The 9,347-nt window shown below is 35.9% G+C and overlaps 1 pseudogene; it reads right to left on the reverse strand.

Annotated features, from left to right (window-relative positions):
• Window positions 1-375: 375 nt before the first annotated feature.
• On the reverse strand, window positions 376-1,044 carry LOC136122552 (large ribosomal subunit protein uL30 pseudogene; annotated as a pseudogene).
• Between the last annotated feature and the right edge of the window lie 8,303 nt (window positions 1,045-9,347).

A 9,347-nucleotide genomic window follows, 5' to 3' on the forward strand; every position in this document is an offset into this window, starting at 1 on the left:
TCTGTGCTTCAAAAGTAAGAGGAAGCCCTTGCTCCCATTTACAGAGGAGATAATGAGGTTGACTGACATATTGGTGTCCAGCCCTCTTCTCACCCAACATCCAACACCAGCAGAGTGTTCTACCTCTTTTCTTCTACTCTCTGTGTCTTCCCTTTTTTAATATAATGAATAAATGAATGAATGACAAGTAAATAATTCCCCATATCTCCCATAGTTAACACATGTGAAGAATTGGATATATACTTGTCCCATTTTTTCTTTTGTTAATCACATAATTTGGGGTTTTTTGGGGGGGATGTTTGTTTTACATTTCAAATTGAAAGCAGTCACTGCTTATTAACTGACTAGATTACAAAGCGAATCAAGGTAGACACCTTAGTTCATCCTTCTAATAAGCCTGTTGATTTGATCTTTTCTGTTGCCAGCATCTCTACCTTCTACAAAATAGATGATCTTCATCATCTTCATTCTACCTCATGGAAAAGATCATTTGAAGGGCCAGCAGAAGTTGTTGCTTTCTTGAAAGCATTGTTCAACATTATAGATCTCGTGAATCAGATCTTCCATGCGGATGATTCCAAATTTAACAAGAGAGCCAGCAATCAATGTGTTGTCTGTCAGGGCAATTTATGTGTAATATGTGGTTCCACAATCCTCAGCATGTTAACTGAAGCCTTGTTGATCTTCACAAAGGTACCACTGAAGATATGGCAATGATGAAGAAGCTGCAACACTTTTCAGGCCTTTGGGGTCACACCATGGATACTGATCCTGATGATAAATGCCAGTAATGGGTTCTGCAGGTACATGGAAGTTGCCAGCTTATCTTGCCATCCTAACCATTCTTGTGTCAGTTCTGTACATCTGCCCATATTCCTTGTGATTGGGCTTACCTTTTCATATATAAGATTTGTCCTTGCCTTTCAAAACATCTTTTGGGCAAAATTCTTTCTCAGGTGCCTGATCTTGAACTCTGTGAAATTCCTTCACCTTTTTTAGGAGTTTTAGCAGGAACCATCTTTTCTTCTCTTCTGCACCCTTCATGGTTCCAGCTGGAAAAAAGGACTACATAACCTATTTTTAGGTTTGGGTTTTTTTAAGGTTGATATTATTCACTTTACTTTGAATTTGCTTTATTTAATCTCACTGTATATTGTGAACAATCATCCCATTTGGGACATTAATATATCCCAATACATCACTTTTCAGTGTGTGTGTGCATGTGTGAGTGTATGTGCCTGTGCGTACACACACCTGTGCCATGATTTATTCAATTCCCTACTCATGAACATTCAAATTGTTTATGGTTTTTTGACACTACAAACCATACTACAAATAGCATTATGTCCACATAGTGCTTCATCAGGTGTAAATTTTTTAATGTAAGGTAGAATTCAAGAACTTGAATTGCTATATAATGTATAGTAATTTTAATTCAAATAATTGGTGCCAGGATAGTTGAGGAATCCTACCACCAAAGTAAGGGAACGTTCACATCCCTGAGTATTTGCCAGCGATGGTTGTTATTGCTTGTTTAAAATATTTGCAAATCCAACAGGTGAAAAAAATGATTTCTCATTATCGTTCCAATTCAGCATCCCAGGCTAGGGGTCAAGATGTAAATCCCAAGCACAGAGAATTCTGCCTGAGAACCTGAAATTCTTAATTGTACCCATTGGTAGCTCTGTCTCCACCTGATCCTGGTAGAGACCTGCATTCCTCCTTACAGAGGTCTGAGAAAGTTGGAAATAGCCAGCGTTTCCCTTAATAGTGTTTTCTTTCAGCTCAAGAGGATTATGTCAACTGTTATTACAAGGAAAGGCCATCGACATACCAGTTTAAAAAGGAAAAGGTGTGTCCACCGGCTAAAATAAATAAAAGGGCAAAACACATAGAAAGAGTTTTAAACCCTGACACTTACAATAGTACTGAGGAAGCTGGTAGGACAAAGCCAGGCTTAATGCTTGTAAACTCAGGGTACTCCTGACCTTTTACAGCCTCACTTGGGAAACTAACCATAGAACAGCCTTGAAAAGGTCTGATAGTGGCATCAATATTAAACAGTGTTTCAAAAGTGTATTAACTGTGGTCTTTTGGCCACTCTTGATACCAATAATTTCAGAACTATTTGTGACCAATGAAAGGGGTACCAAGCATAAATTACATAATACACTGATGTATGGACACACATAATTTCATTTTGCATCAAAACAGAAATTGACACAATTGCAAAACGTTAACGCTTGCTTAATTTTATTTCAAAAATCTGTGAGAAAATATTCTTCAGAAGTGCCAAGTGATTCAACTCCAATTAAAAACAGTCTTATCAAGAATAGTATGGAGGTTCCTTAAAAAACTAAAAAAAGAGTTACCCTATGATCCAGCAGTCCCACTCCTGGGCATATATCCAGATAAAACTCGAATTTGAAAAGATACCTGCACCTCAATGTTCATAGCAGTTCTATTTACAGTAGCCAAGACTTGGAAGCAACCTAAATGTCCATTGACAGATGAATGGATATAGAAGATGTGGAACAAATATACAATGGAATATTACTCAGCCACAAAAAGAATGAAATGATGTCATTTGTGGCAACATGGATAGACCTAGAGATTATCATACTATGTGATGTAAATCAGAAAAAGACAAATATCATGATATGACCTATATGTAGAACTTCAAAAATGATACAAATGAACTTATTTACAATACAGAAATAGTCTCACAGACATAGAAAACAAACTTATGGTTACCAAAGGGGAAAGGAGAGGGAAGGGATAAATTAGGAATCTGGGATTAACAGATTCACACTACTATATATAAAATAGGTAACCAACAAGGATCTACTGAATAGCAGAAGGAACTGTATTCAATGTATTCTTGTAATAACCTATAATGGAAGAGTCTGAAAAAGAACTAAATCACTTTGCTGTACACCCAAAACATTGTAAATCAACTATCCCTCAATTTTAAAAAAACAGTCCTATCTGTTGGTGTGGAAATGAATTAACTTTTCAAGGATGTGACAATCATCTAAGCATTCTAAATCATACTGATATATATCGAAGAAGAGAAAAGATTGAAGAGAAATGATGCAACAAGGATAGCCTTTGCCACAGTCACTGAAACAAGCAAAAATTCTCCCACAAGATCCTAAGGCAGCTCATAAATAAAATGCTCTACCTAAAACATAATATAGGTTTCTTGTGGCTCAATGGACAATACATGCTATATCAGAGGTCAGAGCAGAAAAAAATGGACTTCTACTATGTAAATATATATATAGATATATATATGTGTGTGTATATATATATATATATATATATATATATATATATATATAATGAATTAAGATATACTGATGGGAACTACAGTATAGAGAGAAATTTTTTGGTGAATTAGTATGTGCACATTTCTATTTGCTTCTCACATGGTATTATGATGTTTGTGGGTATACACGTCAATCTCACCCATTAGACTGTAAGCTTCTAGGCAGAAGACTCTTTTGTTCATCTTTATAACACTCCAGGTCTAGCACAGTGTCAGGTACAGAGTACATGTTCTGTAGATGTTGCTTGTAGAAACTGAAACATTGTGCAGGATACTAAACCACTGGGACTATGGACTGAATTGTGTCCCCCGCAAATTCATATGTTGAAGCCCTAACCCCCATTGTGATTGTATTTGGAGATGGGGCTTTTAGGAGGTAATTAAGGTTAAATTAATTCATACAAGTAGAGTTGTGATCCAATAGGATTGGTGGCTTTATAAGAAGAGGAAAATAGATTGCTCTAAATAAACACACCAAGGAAAGTTATGTGAGCACACATCTACAAGCCCTCTTGCCAAAACAGAGCTGACCCACATTTTGATCTTGGGCTTCTAGTTTCCAAACTGTGCAAAAATAAATTTTTGTTGTTTAAGCCACCCACTCTATTGCATTTTGTTCGGACAACCAATAACCCAAACTTCTGACGTTTTTCATTGATTTTATGACAATAAAGAAAACCAAAGAAAAATGGCTTTTTAAGTCATTGTAACTATCATCCAAGAAAGAATTTTAGCACAATATTTGACATGCATGAATTTAAGAGTGACCCAAAAGCTTGAGAATACTTTGTAACAAAGTATAGAAGAGAAGATAAATTAAAATATGAGTTAGTGTAAAGTAAACACAAAAAGATTTTGTTCTATATGGGAACTTTTATTCAGTCTGCATCTCATTTGACAGAAGACTCTTTGATTAAGTTTGATTAACCTTGAGGAAGTTTGAAAATCATTTTGACCTAATGCAAATGCTCCATTCTTTTCTTAGATTTCATCAAGAATTGGTAACCAATTGCATAAGTGTTACTTTTAAAATATAACCCCAATGCATTTTCTAAATCGGAGAAAGGAAACCATTCAGCCTATTTTAGAAAGCATAAGATCTACAGAAAAATAAATATTTATTTCTCATATTTGTCTCATGATATTACATGTATTTATGTAAAGTTGATCATAAGAAATTTGCAAATCAAAATTAGTAAGATAACAATGTACAACTTCACCCTCATTATGGACTCCTTGAATGAAAGTTGCCTTTATGAAGTGAAGGGATTAACTGAGAAATTTGACACATGCTTTACACATTTACCATTCTTGTGCTCAATAACATACTAATGTAGATTTAGAAATCCAGATCTAGTTTTTGTTCTTGTTTTTTTTGGTAAGCAAAATAATATCTTTTTTGTTGTTGTTGTTTTATTTTTTTAACATCTTTATTGGAGTATAATAGCTTTACAATGGTGTGTTAGTTTCTGCTTTATAAGAAAGTGAATCAATTATACATATACATATGTCCCCATATCTCTTCCCTCTTGCGTCTCCCTCCCTCACACCATCCTTATCCCACTGCTCTAGGTCGTTTACTTTCACACTTTAGCAACTTTTAAAGCAGTAAGTGGAAGGATGTTCTAAGCCATGATCACAAGGATACTTGACATCTTCATAACAATGCAAGCAATTGAAGAAGGACAGTGGTTTGGTTCTTCTGAAGATAACATTTCCTTTGGTTTGCTTTGCTTTTTCTCCTTCAAAATTTAGATCTGCCTCAGTCAGTTCATGGCCTGAATACACTGCTTATTTCTAAGCTAACATATTTGTCATCACCATCTCTCCAACAACTTTAAGAATGGTCACAGTAGTATGTGAACTGCTGCAAACTAAAGCTCAAAAATGTATTCTCTTATAGTTTCTATGCCTTTTTATTGAGAATTATGAGCCTCATGAATTGAATTTGTTATTTTTTCCTTTGGCAAAAACTTTGAAAGTAAAATTCTGAGTTTTATTTTTCATTATATCATTTTATTCTAAAATATATGTTCGAATAAATCTTCCATGCTGTGTAGTATTGCACCATGCAGGGAACATTTGTAACTAGGTCAACATACACAGTTTCTAGGCATCACCAAGGAAATCACTTTGTTCTACCCATATTACAATATTACCAGAGTAACAGGATGAAAATGACTCATGGGGTTCTTTGTTGGGGTACTCGGTGCTGCAAGTGGTGCTAAGTTGAGTGCTCAGAAGACTGATGCAATTGTGGATGTCTCTTTGAGAGGGCATAAGTGACTCTCTTCCAAAACACAAAAGCATCAACTAGGACAGTGTGTTGGACCGAGAGAAAAGAAAATGTGGAAAGCATAGAATAAACGATGTAAGCCCTCTCTTCCTCCCTGAAAATGCACACGCAGGCTGATTATCTTCCATGAGTCTTAGAAGAAGCACAGGAGAAGCTGGTCCCCACAACACCTTGTCCTGCGTGATCTAGAAGAATAAAGGAATTACCAGTTGCTGCCTTTCAGGGCTAGAGCCACCAGTGTTAGAATAACAGGAGGACATCTGGAAGAGACACGTGGATGTGAAAAGGAAGACTCTTCCTCTCTGCTCTCTGCTTCATATACAAGCTATCGATGCAGTGACAACATTGTTTTATTTATTTAGTCAATACAGATTATTGCTTCCTGTGGATGAGGTGCTAGAAAAGGATACAACATGAACAAACACGTAGGACTCCTGTCCCTACACTATCTAATGAGGAGCTAGATTCCATGCTCACTTGCCTTTTTTCCCGCATCCTTTGCCAGTTCTTCCTTATCTCCTGATGTCTAGATTCTGGAGTGCTCCAGAGTTCAGTCCTTGATTGCTTCTCTTTCATCTACACTTTTCCTGTAGTTGATCTCATCCAGTCTCAGGGCTGTAAGTACTATCCACACACTAATGACTCTTAAATTTACACCCCCAATCGGAATCTCTCCTCTGAATTCCAAATGCCTGCCCAACAAATCCACTTGGAAGGCAGTTCAAACAAAATGACTAAAACCCAACTCCTGATAACTACCTATCATCCCCGCTCCCACAAACTCCAGACCTGTCCCTCTCCAGTCTTTTCCATCATATATAGTGGCAACTCCATCCTTTTAGTTATCAACCAACCACTTCAGGCATCCTCCTTGATGTCTTTCCTTCTTTTAAACTCTACATAAAATTTGTCAGCAAATTCTATTTGCTCTATCTTCAGAACATATCCAGAATCTGGTTGTTTATCACACATCAACCCAGTCCAAGACACAATTATTTTTGCCTGTATTATTACATTCACCCCCTAACTGCTTTCCCTGTTTTATGTGTTTTTCCAGATTCAGCATATTCTCCAAACTGCAGAGATAGAGATTCTATTAAAATATAATCTAATTCCTCTACTCACAACTTTCAATGTCTCCCCAGGTCACTCAGAATAAAAGTTAAATGTCCTTACCGTGATATATGGAGACCTATGTGATCTGATCCACATTTCTTCTCTGACTACATCTCCCCCTACTCTTGCATCCCACCTTAACTCAATTGGCTTCATCACTATTCTTTCAACAAAGCAGCAAGACCCTTGTTCAGGAAGGGCTTTGTGCTTAATATTCCCTCTGCCTGAAATGCTTTTCCCCCCAATAATCCAAATGATCTCAAGAAGCCATGGAGTGCACGGTTAAAAGTTTAAAATTTGCATTTCTTTTAAAATGGGAGAACACAGATTGACATATACACACTACTATATGTAAAATAGATAACTAATAAATACCTCTGGTATAGCACAGGGAACTCTACTCAATACTCTGTAATGGCCTATATGGGAAAAGAATCTAAAAAACAGCGGCTATATGTATATGTATAACTGATTCACTTTGCTGGACACCTGAAAATAACACAACATTGTAAATCAGCTATACTCAAAAAAATAAAAAAATAAAATAAAATGTTAGAACGCAGACTACACATTATTCTGTACTAACCTCAAGCCCAATTTGGTTATATTAGCAAGATCCTCAGATACAAATACTTTATAGACACTTTAATTCTTGCTCTAAGTATTTTTGTCCACTCAGAGAAGCCTAATTAAATCCATCAACACCATATACTTGACACTCATTTTTGTCAGATCCCAATTTTAACATAAACCATGGTTTAACATAAATCATAGTTAATAGAGCCTGACTAATGGCATTAACTATTCCACAAATGCCATAGCTGAACTTGAAAATTTGAACAAGAAAGGATAATTTTATTGCCTTTAAAATTCTGTAAAGATGGCAGATTTGTTCACATATTTTTCTCTAATACTTTACAAACCCTGCTGATAAAAATGTATGAAAAGGAATAAAGTCATTACAGAGAAGATAATATGGTAAAGAAATGGTTGGGAGGGTGTTTTGCCAACAAACAAGAAATATTAACATATTTCTGAAAGATCAAAAATGAAGGGACTGGGTTGATGAATAAAACAAGCCAGGAAAGTCTTGAATAAACTGCTCAGTAACTACAAAGTGAAAAGCCAGTCATATGGATAAGACATCTTATATCATGCTTTTCCCAAATAGTCTTTAATCCTAAAAACATTTTGTTAAGTGAAAGAAGTCACAACCTATCATATGATTCCATTCATATGAAGTGTCCAGAATACTAAAACATAGGCACAGAAAATAAACTAGTGCTTGTCAGGGGCTGGGGGAGGGAGCAAATGGGGAGTGAATGCTAATGGGTATGGCTTTCTTTTTGGGGGTGATGAAAATGTTCTGGAATTGGATAGTGGTGATGGGTGCACAATTCTGTGAATATACTAAAAACCACTTAACTGTATACTTATGAGGGTGAATTTTATGGCATGTGAATTATAGCTCAATAAAGTTTTTATTTAAATAAATGTAAAGGTTAATAAATATTGAAAGCATTTATATAAATAACTATTAAACAGCAAGTAATGGTAAGACAGACACACACCAAAAAATCCTCATCAGGATTCAGAAAAAAGGATCATCATTTTCAACTGGGATTATTATGGGGTCCTATGAAAGATATAGCAATAAAGCTGAACACTGAGAGATGGATGGTATTGGGATTTTTGTTTAATGAGAAGACAAGGTAAGAAAAGTAAACACCAATGAGGGAGGAAAATGTATAAGCAAAGACCCAAAGGTGGGAAATGGAGAAGAGGAAAAATTGTAAAAATTCCATGGAGTTATAAATGAAGTGTAGATGAGGACAAGTTAATTATTCATCTATTATTCTTTAGACCAGGGTTTTTCAACCTCAGTACAATTGACATTTGGAGCCAGATCATTTTTTTCTATAGGGTGCTGTCCTGTGCACTGTAGGATGTTTAACAGCACTCTAGGCACCCCCTGCCCTAGTTATGACAGTCAAATATGGCTGCAAATATTGCCAAATGATCCCGAGCTGGGGTTGGGGGTGGGGTGAGGTAAGCAGAACCAGCTGAGAACTGCTGCTTTAACAAAAGAGAGTTATTGATGATTTGAACCGGAGGATGACATTATAAAAACTAAATTGAAGAAAGATTAAACTGACAAGACTTCAAAAGCTAACCTGGTAGAGTAGGTGGGAGCGAAAAGCTAACATATTTTTGCAATGTTCCTACTCAAAGGTAATAGGGTTCTGAAATATAAAAGAGCTCACGGAATTGGAAGTGAGCGATTAACTGATATTTAATTTGTGGAGAGAGAGAGACACTCATTATGGATATACACTCAGACAGGCTATTAACATTTGATGTATTGACAAGAGACAGGAACAATGGGAATCAAAGGTGACCTTGATATGTTGAGCCTAAATGACAAGGTAGTAGTTGTATTAAAAATGGGAAATGGTGATAGACACAGATTTAAAAGGGAAGACAAGAAGTTCAGTTCTTTGAATTTCTAAACAGAATGTGCTAGAAGGATATCCAGACAGAAATGTCAAGCCAGAAATTGGAAAATTGAGACTGAACTTTAGAGGAAAATTCAGGAGTATAAAC

Source organism: Phocoena phocoena, chromosome 4, assembly GCF_963924675.1.
Source record: "Phocoena phocoena chromosome 4, mPhoPho1.1, whole genome shotgun sequence".
In the NCBI taxonomy this organism is placed as follows: Eukaryota; Metazoa; Chordata; class Mammalia; order Artiodactyla; family Phocoenidae; genus Phocoena; species Phocoena phocoena.